The sequence below is a fragment of the Bacillus rossius genome, chromosome 18 (genome assembly GCF_032445375.1).
Source record: "Bacillus rossius redtenbacheri isolate Brsri chromosome 18, Brsri_v3, whole genome shotgun sequence".
Lineage (NCBI taxonomy): Eukaryota > Metazoa > Arthropoda > Insecta > Phasmatodea > Bacillidae > Bacillus > Bacillus rossius.
The window spans coordinates 24,098,263-24,120,947 of NC_086345.1; the positions used below are offsets into that span (position 1 = coordinate 24,098,263).

Genomic DNA, 22,685 nt, shown 5'->3' on the forward strand with positions numbered 1-22,685 from the left:
CAGTGTCGACGGGTTTTACATAACATTTACGGTAAACCCAGCAGCCTGCGGGCCAAGACAGTGTCGACGGGCTGTACGCAACATTTACGGTAACCTCAGCAGCATGCAGACCACGACGTAGCCGACGGGCTGTACATAACATTTACGGTAACCCCAGCAGCCTGCGGGCCAAGACAGTGTCGACGGATTGTACGCAACATTCACGGTAACCCCAGCAGCCTGCGGGACAAGACAGTGTCGACGGATTGTACGCAACATTCGCGGTAACTCAGCAGCATGCGGGCCAAGACAGTGTCGACGGGCTGTACGCAACATTTGCGGTAACCTCAGCAAAATGCGGACCACGACGTAGCCGACGGGCTGTACGCATAATTCGCTGTAACCCCAGCAGCCTGCGGACCACGACGTAGCCAACAGACTGTACACAACATTTACGGTAACCCCAGCAGCCTGCGGGCCAAGACAGTGTCGACGGGTTCTACATAACATTTACGGTAAACCCAGCAGCCTGCGGGCCAAGACAGTGTCGACGGGTTCTACATAACATTTACGGTAACCCCAGCAGCCTGCGGGCCAAGACAGTGTCGACGGGTTCTACATAACATTTACGGTAAACCCAGCAGCCTGCGGGCCAAGACAGTGTCGACGGGCTGTACGCAACATTCGCGGTAACCTCAGCAGCATGCAGACCACGACGTAGCCGACGGGCTGTACATAACATTTACGGTAACCCCAGCAGCCTGCGGGCCATGACAGTGTCGACGGGCTGTACGCAACATTCGCGGAAACCCCAGCAGCCTGCGGGCCAAGACAGTGTCGACGGGCTGTACGCAACATTCGCTGTAACCCCAGCAGCGTGCGGGCCAAGACAGTGTCGACGGGTTGTATGCAACATTCGCTGTAACCTCAGCAAAATGCGGACCACAACGTAGCCGACGGGCTATACACAACATTTACGATAACCCCAGCAGCCTGGGGAACAGGAAGTAGCCGACGGGTTGTGCGCAACATTCGCGGTAACCTCAGCAAAATGCGGACCACGACGTAGCCGACGGGCTGTACACAACATTCGCGGTAACTCCAGCAGCCTGCGGGCCAAGACAGTGTCGACGGGCTGTACGCAACATTCGCGGCAACCCCAGCAGCCGGCGGGCCAAGACAGTGTCGACGGGTTGTACGCAACATTAGAGGCAACCCCAGCAGCCTGCGGGCCAAGACAGTGTCAACCGGTTGTACGCAACATTCGCGGTAACCTCAGCAGCATGCGGACCACGACGTAGCCGACGGGCTGTACACAACATTTACGGTAACCCCAGCAGCCTGGGGACCACAGCGTGGCCGACGGGTGGTGCGCTACATACGGGCCAAGTTATAGTCGACGGGTCGTACGCTAAATTCGGGTAACCCCATAACCCCTTTGGACCACGACAAAGCCGATGGACTGTACGCTATGTTCGTGTAACCTCAGAACCGTCCGGGCCAAGACATAGCCGACGGGCTGTACACCACTTTCTATGAAACCCCAGCAAACAAGTGGTAAGTGAATCTGATCACGAAAGCTTACGATCAGATTTTAAAGATTCCTTCTACACTTCAGCAAGAAAGTAGCGTTAAAATTCCTCATGACTCAAAAAAAAAGTGCTGCTATCCAGATGATTAAAAAAAATATTGCGTGGAGTCCCTCCGCGCGGAAGAAGTGAAACTTCACTGTTTACTTCGCTGCATAGCAAGAATACCACGCGCATGTGCATGGAATATTAGACGCTACTCGTTGCTAACGCTCGCGCTGGCCTGTAACAGGTATACCACGCGCATGCGTTCGAGTGCCACGCATTCACTCTCGCTCTCTCTCTTTCTATTCCCCCTCCATGGTAGCGTTAAACGTTTAACGCAACCTTGTTGGAAGTCGCTTTAGAAGTTTCACTTCAAAAATCTTCAATTATGTACATAGAAAAGATTGTATACACCTGCTCTTTATTTTTTTTACCTCCGTGCGATTTTTAAGTAAAATTTACAAATGTGCATATAAAGATATGTTAAGAATTCTGTTGACGACGGAGTTAACTCTTGTGTCGACTAGAAGCTCCATTCACATGTTCAACCAAACAAATATCTTACATCCCTTTCGCAACTGCGATTGACATTTTTGAGATTTCTTTTTTTTCACAAACGCGAAACCCCCCCCCCCCCCCCAAGTCACTTCTGCCCCTTTTTCCTCCTCCCGGGGCCAATTCTGATCGAAACGTCCAGTTTTCTCCCTCCCATCCGCTGAGCTGTCGGCGGTAGGAGCCAGCCACGTTGCTTACAGATGTTTCAAGGACCGTTGTCGGGCGGTGAAGTGATTTTTCTGGAAGGGGATTTGTTGGAAAGGAGAGGGATTGGGGGGTGGGGGTTGGGAAGTGAGTTCGAACGTTGCTTTTGGGCGATATTTTCCCTTAGAACGACTACAAACGCGCGTGTGTCTGACGTTCGCCCTTAAAGACACGACCTCCGAGTCAAGAGTGTTCTATGGACCAGACTTTGTGCGCGTAGAGCTTCTGCAGTGTCTTCTCGTACGCCATCCTAGATGTAGAGACTCGCAAATGAAATAAAAAAAAATTAAAAAAAAATTGGCTGTCTGTAAAGTCGGTTTACGGACGATAGTTCAACGTGACAACGTCATAACAAAACATTGATGAAATGATTCCATACTTTATGAATAAAATTGAATCATTTTTATTGAATTATCACTATTTTGTATGGATACAAAGAAGGAGTGAAATGAAATCTACAATTTAGTTGATACATTTACTTTTATTTGCACTCATTAATTCAAATATGTTTATTACTTTAACGAACAGATTATTATAACTATAACGTTTATACATGTTTGCTATTTAACTTCTTCCAATCTGTGTTATTCTGTTAAGGATAGGACGATGATAGGAAAAGTAGGAAACGAATGGGAGTGTTTCAAGTTTAATGTGTCTCGAAAAAGTCAAATCGATGGTTTTTCAAATCGAGTGGAAGAGAGATAGATGCGGCGCAAGCGTACAATGGGCGTAACGGGACAATTTGCGTAACTGGACATTTTTTCGTGCGTGCAGTACTCTCGCATGCGCTTATCCAAAATATTTTTGAGTCACTCTTTGATTGTGACCTTGAACCAACAACTCTGAAAAGCTTTACAGTTGATCAGTATTGAAGTTCGTAGCTGTTGACATTCTTTTATGGACGTGCTGTACTTTAAATTGCAAGCTTCAGAGAGGCGTGATCCTACCCCTAAATGACGCGCGCGAACTCTGAAAGCCACGAGCGGAATAAGCTTGAAAGAAAGGGGTTGTAGCTACCCTACACCAGATGCGAGCTAGGGAGCAAAAAAAAAAATACCGAGGAGGAGGAGGGATATTTTTTTTCCTTTCTCATCTGTTGGCAGCTCTCCGAGCAGCGGAGCCAACAGTTGCCGGCTGTTGACGACGCAGAAGCAGAGTGAAGGGAGGGAGGGGGGTGTGGCGAGATCAACAGGCTAGTGTTAAGGCCTGGTTCACAATTGAAAGAAGAAGAAAAAAAGAGTTCGTTTTTTTGAGTACTCACCAGAAGATGTGTAACATCTAACCCTTGTTAACGAGAAAATTCACGCGTTCTCATGTTGCAAAAATGCACTTATAACACGAAATTTTAACTTGGGATTTTTTTGGAATTGATGCCCGAGTGTGATAAACACACGCAACTTTTGTTTTTCAACCACCTTTCTTGTCACTTATCATTAAGTAGTTTCCACACCGTCCGCTAGAATTCGCTGCCGCAGAAGCTACGTTTACCATCGAATCATTCGATTTGCAGAGAGAGAGAAAAAAAAGATTTAAAAAAACAAAAAAACAAATACTGAACTTAATTTTCGACAGTTAATTTTATTAAAATACTGCCCAACTTGTTTAAAAGTTTAATTTTTGGGCTTTGTGAACTTTGGTTTGCGCCATGCGTCACATATGGCAGTACCGTCTGTTACACATTTGCTCCAAGTTTGTCCCGTAGCGGGCGTTTCAAAGTATCCTTTTTTCCGTGTCGCTTTGATTATGCCGGGAAAACGTAAAACGTTCAACGAACAAAATGTGTCAGTTGGATTAATTTTAAGGAACGACTTTAACCGCAATATTTCGAATAATACTCAGACTTGCACGTTTTCGAATGAAAATGTACTGATGCGACATTTTTGCCTGATTGGTTGCGATTTTAATTCTATTTTCTTTGGTTTTAATTTTAGAGACCGAAACTTCATAAAATAGTTCTTTTTAGTTCCCTTTATTATTTTGTTTTTAAATTTCAAATTGTCAACACAAAATAAAATTAACTTGCATGGCATACCACACTGTAAATTTCGCCACGTGGCAGAATTATTTATTTACCAGTGACAGGCCATTCACACGTGGATGTGTAGATCGTTGTTTAAAGTGAAGATTTTTTAAGATTTGTTATTTCAGTGCCCGTTGCTGAGACTGGCAACATTTTTCAAGCCTGACCGCGCGTGTAACTCTTGTGGAATGTTGCCAAATGAGCGCCTGCGCGTACAGGCAACCGCGGTGAACTGGAGTGTCATACAGCTTGTATATGTTCAAGGGGCCAACCAAACAATAGGGTGTTTTTAGGTAGATTTCAAAGAAATACTACATATTGTAGCCGTTACCATGGTGCGACTTTCGGAAAAGTTTTATATAGTTTATCATTTCATGGTCTATATACCCCAAAACCATCGGCAGCTCACGAAAACTGGCGCAATTTTTCACAATCAATTCCAAACTGATACATAAAATCTAGTAGTAGAAAATCTCGGTCGATTTCGTTAATGGGCAAAATCTGACCTAGGGGTAGAAATGGGCAGGGGAGGAGGTTTATTATAAAAAAACGAAAAATCGCTGTAACTCCCATAATGTGGAAAATATCACATCCGTTTGAATGTTTTATAACTCGTAGGAGTAATAACAAAATCTTTTATCTGAACATGTTTTGTATACGACCATCCATACCTATAATGGGTTGAAAAAATAAGGGTTAGAGGGCAAAAAATCATAACTACATCGAATTCGTGCAAATTTTGTATTAATATTATAATTTTTATCTAAAACTTTAGTCTGAAACAACTTTTGATAATACAAACCATTATTGCAAGGGGTTAAAAAAACATAGGGTTTGAATGAAAAAATAATTAAAATTTTCTTACCTGGTCACTATCGAATCTATTCTTAATTTTGTTAAACTCTCTAAATACTAAATACTAAAACCATTCTTAAAAAAAATTGTTTATCCGACCATTACTGCAAGGGGTTGAAATAACAAGGTTTGAAAGTAAAAACTAATAATTACTTTTTTAAAATAGATAAACTATCATATATCCGTTATAATTTATTATATGAATACTAAACTTCATCTTAAACTTTGGCTGAAATTGTTTTTGATGAATCGAATTACTACCGTAAAAACATGGGTTTAAATATTTAAAAAAATGCAAATATTCTTATCATTTATTTCGTTTGAATTTATTTTAAACCATGTTAGTAGTATAGGATAGGGGCTCCGAGCGCACGGCTTCTGGCTGAGGATTGAAGATTGTTTACATTGTGACGTCACGGCGGACATCTTGGAGGAGTGTAACGGGACACATCGTAACGGGACAAGTTTGACCTGGAATTTGATCCTCAAAAATCGCCAAAAATGACCAAAATTGGGCAAAAATTGCCCAAAATTCCTCAAAAATCGTCCAAATTTCAATTTTTTTGAAAAAAATTTCCGCCAAAAAATCTCAAATAATTCCACAATTCAAAAATTCGGATTTCGAAAATCCTCAAAAGTCGTTTTGCCCTAGAAAGAACCCTAATTCCTAAAACTGGCTTAAAACTCCTAAGAGATAGCCGCTTATAAGCCATTTCTAGGAATAAGGATACCATGACCGCCATCTTGGATTATGTCGTCACCGATGCATTTTTCGTTACGGCCGCCATCTTTAACTTTTTTATTTATTATCCGATTTCAATGAAAAAAATTTTAAAATTTATTAAAATATCCATTTAATAAAATTTTAATAAAAAATATTTAAAAAATATACTTTTACGACACGGAGTTCGGAGTCCTCGGTTCGAACCCGGTGAGGCCAAAAAAAAAATTAAAAATGGCGACAGGCTCCTTCCCCCTAGGTGGGTGCTAGCAGACTGACTCCCACCACTTTTTTTTCATAGCATATATATATCCTCACCTAGTATGACGTCATGTCCGCCATCTTGTCTTCGTTGCTTGAGACCACCATCTTGTTTTCGTCGGCGAGAGTGCGCTGACGCCATGTTAGTTTAATTCTTATCCGCTAGAGTGCAGTAATCATTTATTATTGCTGTGTCACCCGCCATCTTGAAATTTGGACGCCATATTGAAAATCCGTAATTATTTAGCTAGAAATTCGGGAAAAATTTCTAAATTCGTTAAATAAATCACTCATTAATTAACTTATTGATTCGATCCGCTCCTGTCCTTGGTTCGATACTTGATCGATGCAATAATGTTTAATTTTATGTAAAAAATAATAATTTCAATAAACCATGTTCAACATTCGTAAAGAGACTCTAAATCCTCTACGACCACCATCCTATCAGACAACAAGACCACCATATTGGAAATTCGTAATTTTAATGCTAGAGATTCGGGAAAAAGTTCAGAAATCATTAAATAAATTTCCGATCAATAAACTGATTAATTAGATCAACTTAGGTCCTTGGTACGATTCTGGACGATGAAAAAAATATCAATTTAACATAATAGTAACAGGTTCGAGGAATTAAACACCACAAGTTCTTTCACAAACATAATATTTATTACATAATTTCTATTCTACTACAGGATCACTTACGAAAGCCAGCAAATTTACAATCATTTAGTTCCGCAGCGGTGTGAAATGACTAATTCTTAGCTCCAATCGGTTTATACTAGACAGAGTCCAGCCAGAACCTTTACAGACATAGTCCACCTCTTCTTGACAGAGTTTCTGGATACCGTTTTTAACAGTTTGCTTCACATCGTTAGAACTGTAAATTACTGCAGCCGATGTCTTGAATGCACACTTCTTCACTTTGTCATCGAACGGATATGGCTTTCCATATATACAGTCCAACCACAAGTTATATTTCAAAGGTCCGTTTGTTGCTACATCATCAGTAAGCTGATTGATTATCTTCTGTCTGATATCGTCAAGAAAATTACAAATGTCCTTCGACTCACCGAACGTATTTAGATAATAGTAGTCTTTCAACGTTCCACGAAATGCAGACTGCGCCAAGTAGAAGCCATTATCGTTCACTTGTAATGCTCCGAACACAGTCTTAGGTTTAGTTCCATGTTCAGACGTCATAACAATCGGTTGCTGGGCATCTGTTCTTTTGGTTGTACGCTTTCGTGTCTCCAATCTAAAGCGAGGAGTCGAAATGTCGGCAGGTAGTTCAACAGACTCCACCTTTACATTTTTTCGCATGATGTCGCAAACTGTCAATTCGAGTAAACCATTTAAGGCACTCATCACATCGAAACTTCATGCGAGAAGGATTCTTCATACATTTGCTCCGCTCATGTCTTCGTGCATCATGGGAAAATGCGAACGACGTATCACAGTAGCTGCAAGGATACCGTGGTGATGAAGACGATCCTTTCAGACCCGATCCAGATACAGACGTTGCAACAGTAGTACCATTTCCAGGCATTCTCTTATGCACATCGATTAATCGTTGTTGCGACGAAACCTTTACTTTCTGCCGCACAGCAGGACCTTCGCATGCCTTCATGTGCGTTTTCATATTATCTTTTCTGGCAAACTGCTTATGACATTTCTCACAAACAAACATTTTACGATATAGGTTCTTGGCACATTCGCTCCTCTCGTGTCGTCGAGCATTGCTGCTGTTTGAGAAAATCTTGTCACAGTAACAACACCGATGTTCGTTAGTTGTTGTCGATTCGGCATCCATTGAAGCCTCCATCGAGGGCGAAACGAAGTTCGTCGAGTTTTCCTGCACAGCCAGCACTACCGGCATTAAAGTCTCTTCTGCTGGTGGTATCGCGTCTGATGAAGTCTCCTCCAGTGTTGTCGCCGTGGTTGTCAACGGAATCTGCTCCTTCTCCGTCGTAGCTGTCGTCAAGGTTCCCGTAGTCGACGGTACAACCTCCATCGAGTTCGACGTTAAAGACGGTAAAGATGCCATCGAGGTCTCAAGAACAGATAATTGACACGACTTATGCACCAGAAGAAACAAACTAGACGATCCTTACACCGCCGACGTCAGTAACAAACTGAGCGATCTACTGTCTAGGACTCGCTTATATACATGCACCGTATGGAATAATACGCTAGTCAAATCAAGAACCATTTACATTAATACTAGAGTCAAATCTACAAAATTAAAAAAGAGGATCATTTGACCGAAAAAAAAATTCGATCTCTCAAATATACGCCAGGCTCCAAGAGCTACAATTCACGTCATCAGATCCATCTACATTTTGCTCCTATGCTTCAATTGGCCATTAGCTGCAAGTGCTCCAACAGCTCCATCAGCTCCAACACATAATGTACGCAATGTACGCGCAATACATACAATTTACACGCAATAAATGTAATGATTACACAGTACACACAGGAAACGCAATGTACACACAGTACACACACACAGGAAACGGAAACGTACACACAGTACACACACAGGAAACTGAACGTACACACAGTACACACAGGAAACAGAACGTACACACAGTACACACAGGAAACGGAATGTACACACAGTACACACAGGAAACGGAACGTACACGCAATTTACGCAAAGTACACGCAATGTACGCAATGTACACAATATATATGCAATGTACACACAATGACTACGCTTCGTTCGCGCAGGACAAGCATTTAATGAAAACGAAGCACGTTTGGACGGAAATTCTATAAAACGAAAGCTCATTTAACGAAAAGGAGGCACATTCTCTCGTTCATTCAACTTGGTAGGATACGATCGTCAATGATAAGTTAGGATATAATCTCTCCAACAGTCTATGAATCCAACAGTTTATATTTCCATTAGCCATCGACTCCAACAGTCATTGGCTCCAACAGTCATTGGCTCCAACAGTCATTGCCTCCAACAGTCATTGGCTCCAACGGCCTTTTGGTTCATCAGCTCCAATGATATTTGGTTAGAATGCTACGACTCTAAGAGACTATGAGACTACAATTCTACGAGTGTACAAGACTCCTCCAACTACCTTCAAGTGTACAAAGCTCCAACTACTTCAGCAGCATTATGTTATAAGATTACATGACTGCTTGTTTACATAGCTACAAGTCAACGAGGTTACTTGGCTACGTAGCTACAAGTATACGAGGCTCCAAGCCATCATGACTACGCGACTACGAGCCATGAGGTAACGAGACTACGTGACTACGGGTATTCAAGCTTACGAGACTGCGAGGCTACAGAGATACGAAGCTTATAGAACATACGTTTACGAGACTGCGAGAATACAGGACTACAAGTGTACACGAGTACTTGACTACTTCTTAGCTTCATCAGCTCCAAATGGCTCCAACAGGTCCAACAGCCTCCAAATGGCTCCAACAGCTCCAACAGACTCCAAATGCTTAACACAGCTCCAAATGGCTCCAAATGCTCCAAACGACCTCCAAATGCTTGACAGCTCCAAATGTCTCCAAATGCTTAACACAGCTCCAAATGGCTCCAAATGCTCCAAACGGCCTCCAAATGGCTCCAACAGCTCCAACAGCCTCCAAATGCTTAACACAGCTCCAAATGGCTCCAAATGCTCCAAACGGCCTCCAAATGCTTGACATCTCCAACAGCCTCCAAATGCTTAACACAGCTCCAAATGGCTCCAAATGCTCCAAACGGCCTCCAAATGCTTGACAGCTCCAACAGCCTCCAAATGCTTAACACAGCTCCAAATGGCTCCAAATGCTCCAAACGGCCTCCAAATGCTTGACAGCTCCAAAAGGCTCCAAATGCTTCAAAAGGCTCCAATTATCGCATCTGTCTTCGTCGGCATTTTCTCTTTTGCTCACACTGCTCCAACAGCATTATGTTATATGATTCCATGGATACTTTGTTACGTAGCTACAGGTCTACGAGGTTCCAATGCATCATGTTTACGAAGCTTCCAGAACACAGGGTTACGAGACTGCGAGGCTACAGGACTACGAAGCTTCCAGGACACGAGGCTACATGGCTACGAGACTACATGACTCTAACTGATTACAATAGCACCACTCAGTGGTGAGAGTTAGGTTATCTAATGCAAAGCAAATTGATGCAAGTAGTTCTGGCTGTCATCAACAGATGTAGCCACGTGTTGCTTGCAGGTGAATATTAATTAGTTATTTTATGTGGGATGCGGGATGCTCACTAACGATCGCAAAAGAAGGAAGGCTTCGCTAGACACCAAGGAGAAGGAAGTTCGTCCATCCTGTTAGTGCTTCTTAGATTTCTCAGAGATTATTTGACTGAATAATGATATATTTTTTTTAAATTTCCACCTGATAAAAATTTACAAGTGCTGATTTATTGGCACAATTTCAATAATTAAATGCAACCTTGAATAAAAAATGACATGACTCATTAAGTAAAAAATTCTTCATGCAGAGATCAATTCCTCATCAGTAACCAGAAGCACTCGGAGAAAACCATCAGATGTCTAGTCAGGAATAATCAGGAGGACACGGAGAAAACCATCATAAAATTAGCAAGAATAATCAGCAGCACACGGAGAAAACCAACAAAATATTGACAAGAATAATCAGGAGCACACGGAGAAAACCACCAAAATATTGACAAGAATAATCAGGAGCACACGGAGAAAACCACCAAAATATTGACAAGAATAATCAGGAGCACACGGAGAAAACCGCCGCAAGTTTTCTTTGATATCATAAAATTTCAGGAAAAAAATAGTAATAAAAAATTAAAAAAAAATACATAAACAGATTCTGCTAGCTTGTGAACTTCTCATTGTTGAACAAAGATAGAGTTCTAGTACAAGCCAGAATTTTATGTATTTTTTTTATTTTATTTTTTTTAAATTTTTTATTACTATTTTTTCCTGAAATTTTATGATATCAAAGAAAACTTGCGGCGGTTTTCTCCGTGTGCTCCTGATTATTCTTGTCAATAATTTGGTGGTTTTCTCCGTGTGCTCCTGATTATTCTTGTCAATATTTTGGTGGTTTTCTCCGTGTGCTCCTGATTATTATTGTCAATATTTTGTTGGTTTTCTCCGTGTGCTGCTAATTATTCTTGCTAATTTTATGATGGTTTTCTCCGTGTCCTCCTGATTATTCCTGACTAGACATCTGATGGTTTTCTCCGAGTGCTTCTGGTTACTGATGAGGAATTGATCTCTGCATGAAGAATTTTTTACTTAATGAGTCATGTCATTTTTTATTCAAGGTTGCATTTAATTATTGAAATTGTGCCAATAAATCAGCACTTGTAAATTTTTATCAGGTGGAAATTTAAAAAAAATATATCATTATTCAGTCAAATAATCTCTGAGAAATCTAAGAAGCACTAACAGGATGGACGAACTTCCTTCTCCTTGGTGTCTAGCGAAGCCTTCCTTCTTTTGCGATCGTTAGTGAGCATCCCGCATCCCACATAAAATAACTAATTAATATTCACCTGCAAGCAACACGTGGCTACATCTGTTGATGACAGCCAGAACTACTTGCATCAATTTGCTTTGCATTAGATAACCTAACTCTCACCACTGAGTGGTGCTATTGTAATCAGTTAGAGTCATGTAGTCTCGTAGCCATGTAGCCTCGTGTCCTGGAAGCTTCGTAGTCCTGTAGCCTCGCAGTCTCGTAACCCTGTGTTCTGGAAGCTTCGTAAACAAGATGCATTGGAACCTCGTAGACCTGTAGCTACGTAACAAAGTATCCATGGAATCATATAACATAATGCTGTTGGAGCAGTGTGAGCAAAAGAGAAAATGCCGACGAAGACAGATGCGATAATTGGAGCCTTTTGAAGCATTTGGAGCCTTTTGGAGCTGTCAAGCATTTGGAGGCCGTTTGGAGCATTTGGAGCCATTTGGAGCTGTGTTAAGCATTTGGAGGCTGTTGGAGCTGTCAAGCATTTGGAGGCCGTTTGGAGCATTTGGAGCCATTTGGAGCTGTGTTAAGCATTTGGAGGCTGTTGGAGCTGTTGGAGCCATTTGGAGGCCGTTTGGAGCATTTGGAGCCATTTGGAGCTGTGTTAAGCATTTGGAGACATTTGGAGCTGTCAAGCATTTGGAGGTCGTTTGGAGCATTTGGAGCCATTTGGAGCTGTGTTAAGCATTTGGAGGCTGTTGGAGCTGTTGGAGCCATTTGGAGGCTGTTGGACCTGTTGGAGCCATTTGGAGCTGATGAAGCTAAGAAGTAGTCAAGTACTCGTGTACACTTGTAGTCCTGTATTCTCGCAGTCTCGTAAACGTATGTTCTAGAAGCTTCGTATCTCTGTAGCCTCGCAGTCTCGTAAGCTTGAATACCCGTAGTCACGTAGTCTCGTTACCTCATGGCTCGTAGTCGCGTAGTCATGATGGCTTGGAGCCTCGTATACTTGTAGCTACGTAGCCAAGTAACCTCGTTGACTTGTAGCTATGTAAACAAGCAGTCATGTAATCTTATAACATAATGCTGCTGAAGTAGTTGGAGCTTTGTACACTTGAAGGTAGTTGGAGGAGTCTTGTACACTCGTAGAATTGTAGTCTCATAGTCTCTTAGAGTCGTAGCATTCTAACCAAATATCATTGGAGCTGATGAACCAAAAGGCCGTTGGAGCCAATGACTGTTGGAGGCAATGACTGTTGGAGCCAATGACTGTTGGAGCCAATGACTGTTGGAGTCGATGGCTAATGGAAATATAAACTGTTGGATTCATAGACTGTTGGAGAGATTATATCCTAACTTATCATTGACGATCGTATCCTACCAAGTTGAATGAACGAGAGAATGTGCCTCCTTTTCGTTAAATGAGCTTTCGTTTTATAGAATTTCCGTCCAAACGTGCTTCGTTTTCATTAAATGCTTGTCCTGCGCGAACGAAGCGTAGTCATTGTGTGTACATTGCATATATATTGTGTACATTGCGTACATTGCGTGTACTTTGCGTAAATTGCGTGTACGTTCCGTTTCCTGTGTGTACTGTGTGTACATTCCGTTTCCTGTGTGTACTGTGTGTACGTTCTGTTTCCTGTGTGTACTGTGTGTACGTTCAGTTTCCTGTGTGTGTACTGTGTGTACGTTTCCGTTTCCTGTGTGTGTGTACTGTGTGTACGTTCCGTTTCCTGTGTGTACTGTGTAATCATTACATTTATTGCGTGTAAATTGTATGTATTGCGCGTACATTGCGTACATTATGTGTTGGAGCTGATGGAGCTGTTGGAGCACTTGCAGCTAATGGCCAATTGAAGCATAGGAGCAAAATGTAGATGGATCTGATGACGTGAATTGTAGCTCTTGGAGCCTGGCGTATATTGGAGAGATCGAATTTTTTTTTCGGTCAAATGATCCTCTTTTTTAATTTTGTAGATTTGACTCTAGTATTAATGTACATGGTTCTTGATTTGACTAGCGTATTATTCCATACGGTGCATGTATATAAGCGATTCCTAGACAGTAGATCGCTCAGTTTGTTACTGACGTCGGCGGTGTAAGGATCGTCTAGTTTGTTTCTTCTGGTGCATAAGTCGTGTCAATTATCTGTTCTTGAGACCTCGATGGCATCTTTACCGTCTTTAACGTCGAACTCGATAGAGGTTGTACCGTCGACTACGGGAACCTTGACGACAGCGACGACAATGGTGGAGCAGATTCCGTTGACAACCACGGCGACAACACTGGAGGAGACTTCATCAGACGTGATACCACCAGCAGAAGAGACTTTAATGCCGGTAGTGCTGGCTGTGCAGGAAAACTCGACGAACTTCGTTTCGCCCTCGATGGAGGCTTCAATGGATGCCGAATCGACAACAACTAACGAACATCGGTGTTGTTACTGTGACAAGATTTTCTCAAACAGCAGCAATGCTCGACGACACGAGAGGAGCGAATGTGCCAAGAACCTATATCGTAAAATGTTTGTTTGTGAGAAATGTCATAAGCAGTTTGCCAGAAAAGATAATATGAAAACGCACATGAAGGCATGCGAAGGTCCTGCTGTGCGGCAGAAAGTAAAGGTTTCGTCGCAACAACGATGCATCGATGTGCATAAGAGAATGCCTGGAAATGGTACTACTGTTGCAACGTCTGTATCTGGATCGGGTCTGAAAGGATCGTCTTCATCACCACGGTATCCTTGCAGCTACTGTGATACGTCGTTCGCATTTTCCCATGATGCACGAAGACATGAGCGGAGCAAATGTATGAAGAATCCTTCTCGCATGAAGTTTCGATGTGATGAGTGCCTTAAATGGTTTACTCGAATTGACAGTTTGCGACATCATGCGAAAAAATGTAAAGGTGGAGTCTGTGCTCCTACTGTTGAACTACCTGCCGACATTTCGACTCCTCGCTTTAGATTGGAGACACGAAAGCGTACAACCAAAAGAACAGATGCCCAGCAACCGATTGTTATGACGTCTGAACATGGAACTAAACCTAAGACTGTGTTCGGAGCATTACAAGTGAACGATAATGGCTTCTACTTGGCGCAGTCTGCATTTCGTGGAACGTTGAAAGACTACTATTATCTAAATACGTTCGGTGAGTCGAAGGACATTTGTAATTTTCTTGACGATATCAGACAGAAGATAATCAATCAGCTTACTGATGATGTAGCAACAAACGGACCTTTGAAATATAACTTGTGGTTGGACTGTATATATGGAAAGCCATATCCGTTCGATGACAAGTGAAGAAGTGTGCATTCAAGACATCGGCTGCAGTAATTTACAGTTCTAACGATGTGAAGCAAACTGTTAAAAACGGTATCCAGAAACTCTGTCAAGAAGAGGTGGACTATGTCTGTAAAGGTTCTGGCTGGACTCTGTCTAGTATAAACCGATTGGAGCTAAGAATTAGTCATTTCACACCGCTGCGGAACTAAATGATTGTAAATTTGCTGGCTTTCGTAAGTGATCCTGTAGTAGAATAGAAATTATGTAATAAATATTATGTTTGTGAAAGAACTTGTGGTGTTTAATTCCTCGAACCTGTTACTATTATGTTAAATTGATATTTTTTTCATCGTCCAGAATTGTACCAAGGACCTAAGTTGATCTAATTAATCAGTTTATTGATCGGAAATTTATTTAATGATTTCTGAACTTTTTCCCGAATCTCTAGCATTAAAATTACGAATTTCCAATATGGTGGTCTTGTTGTCTGATGGGATGGTGGTCGTAGAGGATTTAGAGTCTCTTTACGAATGTTGAACATGGTTTATTGAAATTATTATTTTTTACATAAAATTAAACATTATTGCATCGATCAAGTATCGAACCAAGGACAGGAGCGGATCGAATCAATAAGTAAATTAATGAGTGATTTATTTAACGAATTTAGAAATTTTTCCCGAATTTCTAGCTAAATAATTACGGATTTTCAATATGGCGTCCAAATTTCAAGATGGCGGGTGACACAGCAATAATAAATGATTACTGCACTCTAGCGGATAAGAATTAAACTAACATGGCGTCAGCGCACTCTCGCCGACGAAAACAAGATGGTGGTCTCCAGCAACGAAGACAAGATGGCGGACATGACGTCATACTAGGTGAGGATATATATATGCTATGAAAAAAAAGTGGTGGGAGTCAGTCTGCTAGCACCCACCTAGGGGGAAGGAGCCTGTCGCCATTTTTAATTTTTTTTTGGCCTCACCGGGTTCGAACCGAGGACTCCGAACTCCGTGTCGTAAAAGTATATTTTTTAAATATTTTTTATTAAAATTTTATTAAATGGATATTTTAATAAATTTTAAAAATTTTTTCATTGAAATCGGATAATAAATAAAAAAGTTAAAGATGGCGGCCGTAACGAAAAATGCATCGGTGACGACATAATCCAAGATGGCGGTCATGGTATCCTTATTCCTAGAAATGGCTTATAAGCGGCTATCTCTTAGGAGTTTTAAGCCAGTTTTAGGAATTAGGGTTCTTTCTAGGGCAAAACGACTTTTGAGGATTTTCGAAATCCGAATTTTTGAATTGTGGAATTATTTGAGATTTTTTGGCGGAAATTTTTTTCAAAAAAATTGAAATTTGGACGATTTTTGAGGAATTTTGGGCAATTTTTGCCCAATTTTGGTCATTTTTGGCGATTTTTGAGGATCAAATTCCAGGTCAAACTTGTCCCGTTACGATGTGTCCCGTTACACTCCTCCAAGATGTCCGCCGTGACGTCACAATGTAAACAATCTTCAATCCTCAGCCAGAAGCCGTGCGCTCGGAGCCCCTATCCTATACTACTCATGTTAATTTTATCTTAAACTTTTGTGCAAAGAAAAGCTTATAAAAATATTTTAAAACTCCAACTTATTCAAATCTTCGATTAAAAAATGAATCTAGGTTACGAAATTTTTCTTTGGTAAGTTGTTCTGCACCAACATGCAGGAAGACAATTTGTCCTGTATTCAACTATTTTAGCCAGTTTATTGTTCTCTCGACGAAACTGAACTGAAAGTTAGTAAGAGTCACTCGCAGTAAAATCCAGTTAAATAGATAATAATTCACAGAAAATCAATGAAACAAAGAAGTAACCCTACAAGTTTCAATAACAGTTTTAAATTTAATATACTACTTTTGTTAATTATACGTCGTTGAGATAATTAAATATATTTTATTTTTTAAAACACAGAAGCGTCGTTAAAAATAACTTTGGGTTTGATGGTGGGTAATTTTTCAATTCCTGGATGTTGTTTCTAAACCTGGTTATTTTTTTTTTTTAACCGTTGTCGAAAACAGAAGACGAATGTGACGGCGGGAGAAAACGATAGCTAATCGCGCTCATGGGGGAAGAGGGAATATGGAAAATGGCACGTACGAGAGAAAGAAAAGGGGAGGAAAAAAAATAGAATTTAAAGAGGGAAGAGAAATAAAGCAGAGAGGGAGAGAAATCCGGTGCGAAGCGCAAGAAATGGGAAGGTTTGGCGGGAAAAGGCGGTTGCGTAAAAATAAAAAAAAATAAAAAAGTTTTACGGTGGTGGGGTTTGGAGGGGGGATAGAGGGGTTGAAAGAAAAGGGGGAGTTAAAAAAAAAAAGGTTGATGGATCATGCGAGGGAAGTGGTGAAATTAAAGGGGAAGCATGGGGTTGGTCAGATAGGGCGGATGTGGGCTGCGTGCAAACAGGAACTCCGAAGGAAAAAAAAATAGAAGGGGGAGGATTTCGAGAGGAGTTGGGAGATATGGCTTGAGAGGCTGCTGAATGTTAAAGGGTGGAGGAGGGGAGAACTTAGGGGAAAAGGGGGTCAAGGAGAAAAGATCACGCTCTGAAAGAGATCGGAAAACAACCCCCTCTTACCCCATCCTTCTATTTTCCTTCTCTCACTCCTGGCCGTAACAAACCAACCCCCACACAACGAGGAGGCGTGAAATCTTTGGCTAATGACATCCCATCGAGTCGTGGGAAGGGCGTGTGCTTCGGACGTAACGAAGCGGTCGCTGTTTCGGCCCTGGTCGTTAAGCCCCCGATGGTCTCTCCCCATCCCAACCCCCCCACCCCCTTATAACCCTCAAGATCCACAAGAACGAGGCCTCCAAGCCGTATTTACAAGCACGTAACTAAAGCTTTGTTCGTCGCCTGACGAGGGGTGGGAAAAAATCCTTCCGAAGATGTTCACAAGGATTTATCCCTTACGTCATTTTTGAGGGAAATATGTCACGAATGCGGGTCCTATGTTCCCGATATCAAAACGAAGTAGGTACAGGATGCTCACGTAAGAATTTCCCGGTTACAACAAATCATACATCAAATTGAAGTTGAACCAACCTAGATTTTTTTTGACGTGACGTCTAATAAATCGATGAACGCCGGCTGCACGCAAGAAAAAGGTGTCCCGTTACGCACATTGTCCCGTTACGCTGTGCACCGTTACGCTCATTGTACGCTTGCGCCGCATCTATCTCTCTTCCACTCTATTGGAACAACCATCGATTTGACTTTTTTCGAGGCACATCAAACTTGAAACTCTCCCATTCGTTTCCTACTTTTCCTATCATCGTCCTATCCTTAACGGAAAAAAAAATTGGAAGAAGTTAAATAGCAAACATGTATAAACGTTATAGTTAAAATAATCTGTTCGTTAAAGTAATAAACATATTTGAATTAATGAGTGGAAATAAAAGTAAATTTATCAATTAAATTGTAGATTTCATTTCACTCCTTTGTATCCATCAAAAATAGTGATAATTTAATAAAAATGATTCAATTTTATTCATAAAAGTATGCAATCATTTCATCAATGTTTTGCTATGAAGTTGTCACGTTAAACTATCGTCCGTAAACCGACTTTACAGACAACCAAGTTTTTCATTTTTCAAACAAATGTTCAATAAGTGCACCTTTTGTTGTACGGTGCGAATCCAACCTGAAGTCCAATTCTTCCCACACTTTGGTTGAAACGTCCGGAGTAATGGAAGCAATAGCCTCTTCAATCCTGTGTCTCAACTCGGGCAAAATCATTAGGTAGCGGCGGAACGTAGACACGATATTTTATAAAGGCCCCAAAGGAAAAAGAATCGCATGGCGTTAAAGTCATGTGAATGTGGAGGCCAGCGAAAAAAACGAGCTCTGTCGTCTCGACCATTATACGACCAATCCAACGGTCAGGGACTTCGACGTTCAGCCACTCTCGTAGAAATAAATTCCAATGGAGATGGACTCAATCCTGTTTCCCAATCAGGTTTGGAGGTTCACCTTCTAATAACTGAAGAAAGAGCCTTTCTTGATGTACGCTTTTGGACATACGCCATTGCTATGCACTTCTTCTTTGGAAAAAAGCTAAACAAATACCCAAAAGACAATAACACAAATTAAGCAAATAATTGCTATTGTCAACAGGATATAAACACCACATAATATTCCATAACAGGAATATGGTCAACAAACAAAGATAATTGGACTAAGAGAACGAAAAAAAAAACACAAATGATGACAGCACAAAAATATTGAACCCAAAAAAATTCATCACAACAGTTGAAACGAGACAAAAACACGACAAAACGAAAAGACGAAACAAAACACAATAGTTTTCCAAAACCGAAGAGAACGAAAAAAAAAAAAAAAAAAAAAAAAACCTCAAATGATGACAGCACAAAAATATTGAACCCCAAAAAAATATCAGTACAACAGTTGAAACGAGACAAAAACACTACAAAACGAAAAGACGAAACAAACACAATAATTTTCCAAAACAGAAACAAGTCATTCTTTCAACATAGGTGGCTCTGCAGGCCCGAAAACAGCAAAGCAATACTCGCGAATGCAACTGTTGTTGGAGTTACTTTTTAATTGTGATCTTGAACCAAAACTCTACTATATGTACAGTTTATAGTATTAAATTTTGTAACTGGTACATTATTTTATGAAAATACTGTATTTTTACTAACAATAAACAGCTTATCACCAGGGACTGGGAAATTTTGCGTTTACAGGATTACGCGTTTGTAGGATAGACACCAGGATCCGATATGTACTCGGGGAAAATACACTTGTTCATTGGCTACTGACTCGTGAGATATGCTAACAGGGTTGCTTGCCATACGTTACTTATTCCGTCGAACCAATTTTTGATTGACAACATTTGTTGCAAGATGTTTAAAATAACGACGGGTTTAATTTTAAAGAAATTCCTAACTCCCTTTGTAGGTAAACTATCAAATTCGTTGAAATGGTTTGTAAATTTTATACTAAAACTTTTGTCTGAAACAATTTTTGATAATACAAACCATTACTCCAAGGGGTGGAAATAGAAAGGTTAGAAAAAACAAAATGTAATTTCTTTTCTAATACATTTATTTTATATCCATTATAATCTATTGTAAAACGCCTAAACTTTATCTAAAAACTTTGGATGGAACAATGTTTGATGAACCGAAGTATTACCTTAAACACAGGGGTTGAAATTTAAAAAAAAAATCAACCTTTGTATCAAAATCGTCGGAATTTATTAATAACTATCTTAATATTACATGAAACCTTTGTCCAAAAACATTTATACGAAAACGTATTAGTTCAAGGGATGAAAAATAATTTTTGAAGATCAAAAATAATTTCATGACTACCATACCAGATATATTATGAAATTCGTTAATACAGTCAATGCTTGATGCATTATGTTTAAAAACATTCAAAATATTTTCGCTGCATGGAATATGAGAACATGTTAAATCGATCCTTTTTTTTTCAATATTGACGAACATATAGGATGTTATGTCGGCTACATTAAGTTTCTTAAAATGTGCCAGGAGTTTATAAGAAATTTCAAAAATATTTCCAGAATAAATAGGTAATTTGAAATCTACCTACAACTTTGGGCTGTGCCGAAAGGGAGTTTTTTTTATTGTGTGTATTTGTTGTTTTCTAACTCCATGCTAACAAACGCAAAATTTTACGAAAAATATCTGATGATCTTTAAACATATGAACATATCTTCATAAAACATAGCTAAGAACTATTCATATCAGACCAGCCTTCATATAAGAAAAGCCGGATTGAAATCTATCCATTTGTTTAGGAGCTACGACGCCACAGAGCGACACAAAGACCGACGACACACGTGCATCAAACTTATAACATTCCTATTTTTTGTCTCGGGTGTTAAAAATGTCAAAAGTTAATATTACATCTTTTATAAACGTACATAAGAAGTAACGGATGGAACTGAATTTTATCTAATATAATAAAAAAAAATGTTGTTTATGATGTTCCGTACGCCGCAACAACACCGGATTTTTAATACAGGTTATTCTTGGAAGGATAAAATAAGAACGGGAGAGAATATCTGACGCTTTTTAATAAAGGTTTTTTTTTTTTTAAAGAAAATTCTTCTTTCGAACTGCATTTTGTTTCCCGTGTAAGTTATAAGGTGTGCCTTTTGGCCCGGATCCTTAATATCGGGAATTCCCTCGTTATTTAGACGGGATAAAAGAATTTTTCCTCGCCCTACCCTCTGGTTCCTGTAAGAGGAAGACCGTGAAAAGTGGTCCTTCCCGAAAAAAAAAAATCTTTTTTTTCCAAGTAGCGAAAGAACGCACGGGTTTCTCTCTCACTCACTCTCTCTCTCTCTCTCTCTCTCTCTCTCTCTCCCATTTTTTTCTTTCTTCGCATCCCACCGGGAGAGAGGAAAAGAGGGAGAGAGAAGAAAAGTGGTGATCAGATACTTTCATCGGGGAAGATCCAGCGCGAACCTTTTATTTTTCCCTTCCCTCCTTTCCTTTCCAACGCCGGTGAAAACCCGCAAACTTACCAAAACTACCCCTCACAACCCCCCCCCCCCCCCCTTCCAAAAAAAAAAGAGAGAGATCCTTATTTGCGGTCGGACCAGAGCCATTGGTCCGCACATATGCGCGTCAGCCCACACAGATGTACGTGAGGATGGGGTTGATCCCACCCCCTATTTGTTTTATATTCCCACCAGTGTAGGACCAAATCGTTGTAGATTTCTTTAATCGATGGCCGACTAATCGGGGTACAGCTCCAGGGTACTATAATTCCCCTCCCTACTATTCCAACCCCTACTAACCTTTGATCCTTAACAGCTTTATATCTCCAGTTACTCTCTTAAGTCGTGGATAGCATTCCCGTACCTCCTCGCAATTCATCGAACACGTTTCTGAGAAACATTTTATCTGTTCCATCCATGGCGGATATCGGCGGGAAAACGAAGATCTTCACCTAGTGGGTTTACGGCAGTTACAGACTGCAAAAACACTTGCGATTTTTTTTTAATTTTTTTTTTTCGTAACCTAACTTAAAGATATGAGTGTGCGGGAGGGGTCTGGTTAGTGAAGACTATTAAGTGCGTCTCAGGCCGAAGCCTATACGCTCTAACCATGCAGGGTGTTAGCCATGCAGGAGAGGTAGCATGCATCGTGGTGCTAGGAGGGGGATTGGCCAGCCATGGCAGCGATTGGCGCCATGACTAACTCTCTTCACTGACTATTGTAGACTAAAACTAGATAAGTTGAGTCCAGGTAAAACCCCCCGCATAGACACAGGGAAAACCCTGGGCTCTGACATGCGGGATGCAAAAGTTTCATGCATTAATATCAAGCAGGATCCTAACGGGATGCAAAAACTTGTACTAATTCATGCCTTTATATACATGCACACACACACGCACACACATACACACGTGTTTGTGACTGGAGGTGCGGAAATTTTCGCGGGTTCGTTTGTGTCGTGAGCTAGAAGGCAAAAAAACTTCCGTGCTTTCTGCACCGTGCTCGTGATTGGACAGCAGTTGTTTTGGACACGCCCTGCCATGAGAGAAGCGAGCGAATCGGGTAGCGACGATTAACACAAGGATAAAAAATGTTCTCGCTTGGAAATCAGTAGGGACCGAAAAATTCGCGAGTTCAAACACCTCCAGGATGAACTCCATAGTTCTGCGTACACTCGGTCAAATGCCATCCACTCATTGGCCGCTGTCTTGTGAGACGTTCCAGCTTAGCAGTATGTGATTCGATAAAG

At 40.8% G+C, this 22,685-nt stretch overlaps 1 protein-coding gene across 1 annotated transcript in view; it reads right to left on the reverse strand.

Annotated features, from left to right (window-relative positions):
• Positions 1 to 22,685, reverse strand: part of LOC134541255 (extracellular serine/threonine protein CG31145) — a 373,303-nt gene that overhangs the window by 72,105 nt on the left and 278,513 nt on the right. The gene's annotated exons all lie outside the window — the stretch shown is intronic.